The sequence below is a fragment of the Microtus pennsylvanicus genome, chromosome X (assembly GCF_037038515.1).
Source record: "Microtus pennsylvanicus isolate mMicPen1 chromosome X, mMicPen1.hap1, whole genome shotgun sequence".
Taxonomy (NCBI): Eukaryota; Metazoa; Chordata; class Mammalia; order Rodentia; family Cricetidae; genus Microtus; species Microtus pennsylvanicus.
In genome coordinates this window covers 8954045-8962014 of record NC_134601.1, presented here as the reverse complement: position 1 = coordinate 8962014, position 7970 = coordinate 8954045, and positions in this window count along the sequence as shown.

Here is a 7970-nt window from a genome sequence, read left to right as displayed (position 1 = left end):
TGTCCATATACTTGTATGATGCTATATCCATTTGTCTGCCCATATTCTTGCATGATACTACATTCACAAGATCTGCCCATATACTTGTATGATACTACATACACAAATAGTTGTAGGTTCACCCCTATGACTTGTGACTGTCGTAGGAGGAAGGCATCTTTTTCATTCCCAGCTGATCAGCCTGGAAATAATCACACAGAAATTGTATTAATTAAATCACTGCTTGGCCCATTAGCTCTATCTTCTTATTGGCTAACTCTTACATATTAATTTAACCAATTTCTATTAATCTGTATATTACCACAAGATTGTGGCCTACCAGGAAAATTTCAGCATGTCTGTCTCCGGTGGTGGCAGCCCCATGGTGTCTTCTGACTCCACCCTTCTTTCTCCCAGCATTCAGTTCCATCTTCCCCACCTACCTAACTTCTGCCCTACCAATAGACCAAGGCAGTTTCTTTATTCATTAGCCAATAAAAGCAACACATAGACAGAAGGACCTCTCACATCATGTGAGCTCCCCAAATATGAGTTATTGGTTAGGTTTACAGTATTCTGTATGTATTTCCTCATAGTTCCTTCTGTGGAACAGGCCTTAAATCAAATCAAAAGGTGGTTTATTACCCCCATACCATTTGCACTGCAAAGCACCCGTGTGTATATTTTGCAACGTGATCATTATTACGGTCGACAGTGGTCAGAGCTGAGCAAACCTCCTGATGACTTTCTCCTCCAAAATCTTACACAATCCCTTCTGGTACAATACATGTCAACCATCAGGAAAGAAACTTTGGGTCGGTGCCAAGTTGATTTCTCCATATCCTTTGACCAAAGTACATGTAGCCTTCAACAAAAAGTTCTAACCATCAAGTTCTGGTGGGTGACTTATGACTTCTGGGGAAAAGCATCATCATTTGTATGGGGTAATTCCAATTAAAGTATTTTAAAACTTAAAAATATATTCCCATATGGTTTCTTCAAATAACTTTAGTGTTAGTTATTCCCCCATCCCCTCCTATGCCTTACCCACTCAACCCTCTTTCTACTTAAACCTGCTACTTCATTATTTTTGGTTATCTCTATGTGTGTGTGTATCAGTGTGTTTTAGAATGAGTACAGTGCCCATGGAAAAGAACATCAACACCCCTGAAACTGGAGTTGCAGTGGTGTGAGCAAACAAAACTGGGTGATGGGCACTGAACTGAGTCCTCTGCAAGAGTATTAAGAAGACCATTATTAAAGCCCTAAGGTGTAATGTATTTGTAAATAGAAACAGTATCCATTGTTTGGGTTCTGTTTTGAGAGATATTATGAACAATATGGGATTAGATAGGGTATAGGAAAAACATTTTGGAGTGCTCTGTGGCTACCTCCAGCAATAAAGCATAACCCTCCAGAAAATTTAACATTGAGGCACAATACATCCATATAGCTGTTCATTTCTAAAGACAGAGAGAGCTAAAGAAATCACATGTGCATAGATTAATAAAATTACACTAAAACTGCATAGTTTCATTTGTAATCAAGATACAAACTTATGCAACCACTTTGGAAATCAATATGGCAGTTTCTCAGAAAACTGGGCATCAATCTACCACACGACCTAGCTATACCACTCTTGGTAATATACGCAAAGGATGCTCAATCATACTACAACAATCTAATTGTCTATCTCTGTCACAATAGCTAACCTTTAAATTTCTACCCCAAAAGCAGGCATACAAATGATATCATTACATTTGAAAAAAAAAAAGAAAATTGCACTGTTGCAAGGAGAGCCAGGCTGCTTGTTCATCCCAGCCGCCTGGCTAGCTTAGCTTCAAAATAACCACGCAGAAAACTGTATTAATTAAATCACTGCTTGGCCCATTAACTCTAGTTTCTTATTGGATAATTCTGACATCTGTATTTAACCCATTTCTATTAATCTGTGTAACACCACGTGGCAGTGGCTTCCCAGGTAAAATTCTCAGCATCTGTTTCTGGTGGATCCATGGCATCTCTCTCTGACTCTGCCTTACTTCATCCCACCATTCAGTTCTGTCTTTCCCGCTTACCTAAGTTTTGCCCTATCAAAAGACCAAGGCAGTTTCTTTATTCATTAACCAATGAAAGCAACACATAAACAGAAGGACATCCTACACCATTACACATTTAACCAAGGCAGGTAATAGTTTTGTGAACTTCACATACACACTTCTTTAAGTCCCAGCAGTAGATCATGGAATTCAGAGTAGACAAAAATTGTTCAGTCTATGCCATTATTAGATCTTTTGTCCAATTCATTCTTTTATTTCTCTCCCTATGTATAAATCTTTAGATGTGGAGTAAAAAATCTATGACATGCCACATTGTAGTATGATTTTGATCTTCTACCAATTTTCTCACTGCCCAACTTACAAAGTATAAGATGAACTCAACTGCTAAACAAGTTGTATCCAAACAATATCTTCAATAAGTTATTTTGAGTCAGATATATCAGTTATATTACAATGCCACTGGTGTAAATTAAACATCAATAGATAGTGACTGAATGAACAAATATTCTATGTTAATAGAGAAAACCACAAGATGTAAAAAAATTCACCTAGGTGTCTGTGATACATCTTAGCATCTTAGTTTGTCTTCAAATAGTTTCAAGTAAGACTTTATATCACTCACTATTTATTTAGTCAACAAATCTAAGAATAAAAAACAGTGAATAATGTAAATAAGAGAACTTGCATTATGTGAATAATTTCCTACAATACCCTAAAAGATTTTTCCATCATATTTCAGAAAAAATATTCATGATTCCAGTTTTTTAGGTTTTATTCATATAATTCATATATTTACATAGTACCTTCTACTGTGAACCAGATGTTGATATAATCATTAGAGAAACATGAGTGAATAAGAAATAAAACTTTTTTGCATCAAAGTAGGTATGCTATAGGAGAAACAAACAAGATGATTTCAACTATTTAAAAGTAGCATGAATGAAATGAAGTGAGCTGTATAAACATAATAGAAGAGCAAAACGTCAAAGTGCTCAAGTAGGACTACTTGGGAACCGCAACAAATAAATCAACACTTGCATGACAAGACGTTATCCCCTTGAGTGTGGTTAATACATCAAGTGAGATTACATTGGGGAAAACTAACTTCTTCTTTGGAAGTGAATGTCAATTGGAGATGTTAGAAATGGGAGCTCATATCCACTTCTCCCTTTCAGTTCTTGCTTGAAACTGTGCATGCTGTCACAGTTTCCATGAGTTCATATTTGTATCAGTCCTGCTATGTCTGGAAGATATTGCTTCCTTGGTGTCATCCCTTCTCTCTATCTGAGCACTGAGAAGAGTTTGAGAAAAAGGAAATAAAACATATAGTTAAAGTTGGGTGAGAGGATGGGGGTACTGGAATAGAAGGACGAAATGGAAAGGAAAAAAAAAGAGGGTGAGAAAGGAGAGAATATGGGGAGAGATACCTAACCTAAGGGCCATTTGAGGAGTTTATGGAAACATAATACAGTAGAAGCTCATATATATATATATATATATATATATATATATATATATACACACACATACATATATACACACATACACACACACATATATATATGTGCATTTATTTCATGAACATATACATTCACAAAACTGTGAGAACATACACAGGGCCTGCACAGGTCTAAGTTAGATATTGTATATATCACAGTGTGTGTTTGTGTGTGTGTGTGTGTGTGTGTGTGTGTGTGTGTGTGTGTGAATGTGATCTAAATAAAAATTGCCAAATAACAGGGGAGAGAGATCGACTGAAAAATTTTGATCAACAAATTAAGACTCCTGTCCTAGGAATGGGTTATATTTTATACAATTATCGATCAAATGGGCCACACGGGATTCCCTAAATAACCCAGGCTATTGCTTTATCTCCATAAAATGATGCAAAGGCCCTATAGATGAAGAAACTACCTACACAACTCATGGAACATAGAGGCCCTTTAGATCCAACAGGACTGTCATACATATGAACTCACAGAGACTGTGGCAGCATGCACAAGGCCTACACAGGTTTATGTCAGATGGGGTTCCAGCACTTAGAGGAGACATGGACACAAGCCCTGTCCCCAGTTATCACCAATTGACAACTGTTCACAAAGGAAATTGAATTTTCTCCAACAGAGTCTCAGGGAGTATTTGAAATAGACTTAAGGTCAGGCACCGTGGCCAACTCATAACGAACTCTGGTATTTTGGGAGGTTATTTGTCTCAAAATGCTTTGTCTGGGCATTTTTTTCCCTTATTGGTCTTTTGCTAATGTATTATAGCTTCCAGTTTTGTGGTTTTATGGGATTTCTGTGTATGCAAATGTGTGTTCCTCTGCACCTGTGATTCTTCTTTGGTTCTTTTGTCCTGTTTGTTTGTTTTGTTCTACTCTGTTCTGTTTGCTTATTTGTTTATTTGTTTTTAAGTTACCAGCTTGTTTTCTAATGAGATAGAAGGGTGGTTTGGTGGGTGAGGAGGTGGGGAGGGTCTATAAAGTGTTGGGTGAGGGGAAACTGTGATCAGAATGTACTGCATGAAAAATATATTTTTAATAAGGTAAGGGAAAAATCAAGTTTTTTCTCACATTACTGAAGGCTAAAAGTCTATGATCAAGGTGCTGGTGAAGTAGAGGCTTCTGAGAGCCTATTTCTTGGCCCCTAAATGGTTTCTTTTCACTGTGTCCTTACACGTCAGAAGGCATAAACAAGTTTTTCTATTTTATAAGTACTTAAGCAGAACCCATTGGCGTTTCTTTCATACCTAGTTGTATACAAGGAGACAGTCTTGCTATTAGCAGTATTTTTTGTAAATAGCTAAATAACCTTGAAGATGTTTTTCTGCAACATCTGTTTTATCAGCAACTTAAGAGACTTCTATTCTATCAGTAACTTACACATACTCATTATGTATAATTAAAGACTATTTATATTAACTGTGGACAGCTGGAAAAGATATTCATCAAAATGTCAACAATGTTGAGTAACAGGTCTGTGGTCAATTTTACATTCCCAGAGCTTTTTTAATATTTTGAATCCAGCTTATGTTTTAACTGCCCTAAAATGAATGTTATTTTACCTACAAAGAAGCATGGAAAAAGGCATAAGATGAAGAGAAGAAAAAGGAGAGGAGGAAGAAGAAGCCACCTATAAAAAAATCTAGATGAAGAGATTTCTAGACTAGAAAAAAGCTCCTGCCAAAACGAGAGAATTTGAGATGTTCCATGAGCAAAATGATGGAAGTCATGATCGGTGGCAGAGATCAGAAAGTATTTGACCTCCTACATTAAGGATTGTGAAGGATTTTCGTCATATAAATTGAGAGTATTATTAGAGAGATATAATAGGGGTGATCTTTCATTTACAAATTTAAAAGTTCACATGCCTATTTATATTTGGCTAGTTTCATTGAGATGTAATTGGCAAAATTCATGTATGTATTTCTGAGAATGATTTTATAATCCTAGATACTCAAGAGCATGAAACAAGGGGATCACAAAGTCAAAACTAGCAAAAATAACTGAACAAAAGTTTGCTTAAAAATGAACTGAAAATGGAGTACTTGCAGACAGTTAGGTGGCTCAATGGTAGAGTCTTTGCCATATGCACTAGACCCTAGAATTAATTACCAGTATCATAGATATTTAGTATGCAATATATTTGGATATATATTCTACAGTCAACATCATGAATTCACTTCCTAACATAGTTATGTTTTTGATAGCTGTCAGTCCTCTAAAATTTATTAATACTTAGTAGTTGAAATGTTATACCTTTTGGTAAATATTTCCATATTTTCTTCTACATTCTACTTCCCGGGAACCACCACTATTCTCTCTCCTTTGAGTTAATTATTTTTAGGGATCTACCTACAAGAGAGATCAAGTGTTATTTATTTTGTGCTTAGAACATTTTGTACCATATATTGTCCTATCTTTCAAAGTAAAATAATATGTCGTTTTATGTATTGAACACAATGGTCTTGAACACAAATGTCATCTGCAGGCTTATGTGTTCAGTGTGTTGATGTCATTGATATGTTTTAAGATGATTGGATCTGGAAGCCTTTGGCCCTCAGGAAGTGTAGAAAATCCTTGATGGATTAAAAATATAAATCAATTACTGGTAATAGTGATTTGAAAGTCATCCCTTGAAAAGAAAGTTTGTTAGGGTCAGTTTGCACGAAAGGGTAACCTAGGAAAGCATTTTTCTGGGATATATTTTATTTTACCATGCTCAGATTTTCAGGCTATTTAGAGGCAACTACAGTCATGATCCAAGTGGGTCTTGTTACTGCTTGGACTGGCATTACACCCTGCAGATGCTCAATAATTTTCAAGAGTTGTTTCTTCTGTAATATCATCTACATACAACATTTACTATCCTTCATCTTCCTGATAATAGCCATTTTGGGTACCTATTTACAAATTGCATGATCTTACATAAAACAAACACCAAAGATATCATATATAAAAATTAAAACTAATAAATGAATTCAATGAAATTCCATAATAAACACACACAATACCAACTAAATGTATTTCTATACATAGTGAATGAACTACCCAGATACTTAAGAAATTTATCCCACTTTCAATACTATAATACATAAAATAAGTAGGAATAAATTTAGCCAAGAAAATAACTAATCCATATATTGAAAACTACAAAACATAGATGAAGGAAATTGAAAAAGACACTAATAAATGGAAATGCATGCATATCCTTGATAAGGAAAAAAGTAAATGAGATACAGAACCCAAGTGGGTTTTCAATTAGGAACTATGTGTTCAAACATGGGTGGATTTGATGGTGAAGTAATACAAAGTTTCATTTAATTCTTCCTCTTTCATTTCCAGTAAAGACAAGACATTATCTGTTGAGAGTGAGAGACAGAAATAATCTACATTAATTTAATAAGGTAAGAAAGAATATATAATCATGAAAGCTTATCTAATTGCTAGACAATATGGAAAATGTTAGGGAGTTCTCATGTGATTGCTGTAAACATGGTGCAGGCAATGCATAGGTAGATAGGAGGCTTAAATTGCAAGTGATGGCAGACAGTTTGTATATGCACATATTATTAATACTTAGTATTTCTGGGATGCATCTTTCTTACCCATGGTGACAGGGCTATTTTGAAGCATAGATGATATTAAGAAAAACTTTTTTTCTTGAATGCCAAGTACCTTATGAGAATTAAATAGAAGTTCATTCATTATTTTATTGTATAATAATTATTTATTGTGTGAATGGACTAATTGAATTCCTATTAAGGAGGAAATGTTCTTATAGTCAGAAGTTGGGTTTAGTGAAGCACAAGTGAGCATTTGATGAACTAACTAGAGTTTCTAAGATGCAAGCATATGAGATGTCCTAATATCCTAAGCCAGAACTGCTATGGAAGAAAAACTAAATCCAAGGAATACCTCTGAATTTTCTTGATTGACCCGCTGCATCTTCTTCAGATAGTAGTAGTTTTTCAGAAGTTTAAGCAACATTTCCTCATGTCATATCTACTAATAAATACACCAAGCAAAGCTAATATCAAAGATTATATTAAGGACAGATGCTTTGTGGAGTTAGTATGTTAGAACTGCAGCAAAAATGATAAATATTTCAAGCGTTGGACAGGGCCTCAAAGCCAGACATGATGAGAGAGGTCTTTCTTAGCAAACCTCTTAAGATAGGAGGATTGCACAAGTTCGCATCTAGTCTGGGCAATGTAGCAAGTGTCAAAACAACCAGAGTAGAGAGCAAGATACTGTCTCATAAAACCAAAAAGGAAAGAAAGGCCCCTCAGAGTTCATTTACGTTCTCTAATCCACACAGAGTTCAAATCAATCTGCCATTTAGGCTTCTATGGAAAAAGTCTTAAGTCTCATGTTCATGTGTTCTCATGTTCCACCAGCCACAAAAGTTTCCTGGTTGTACTCTTTCCTGT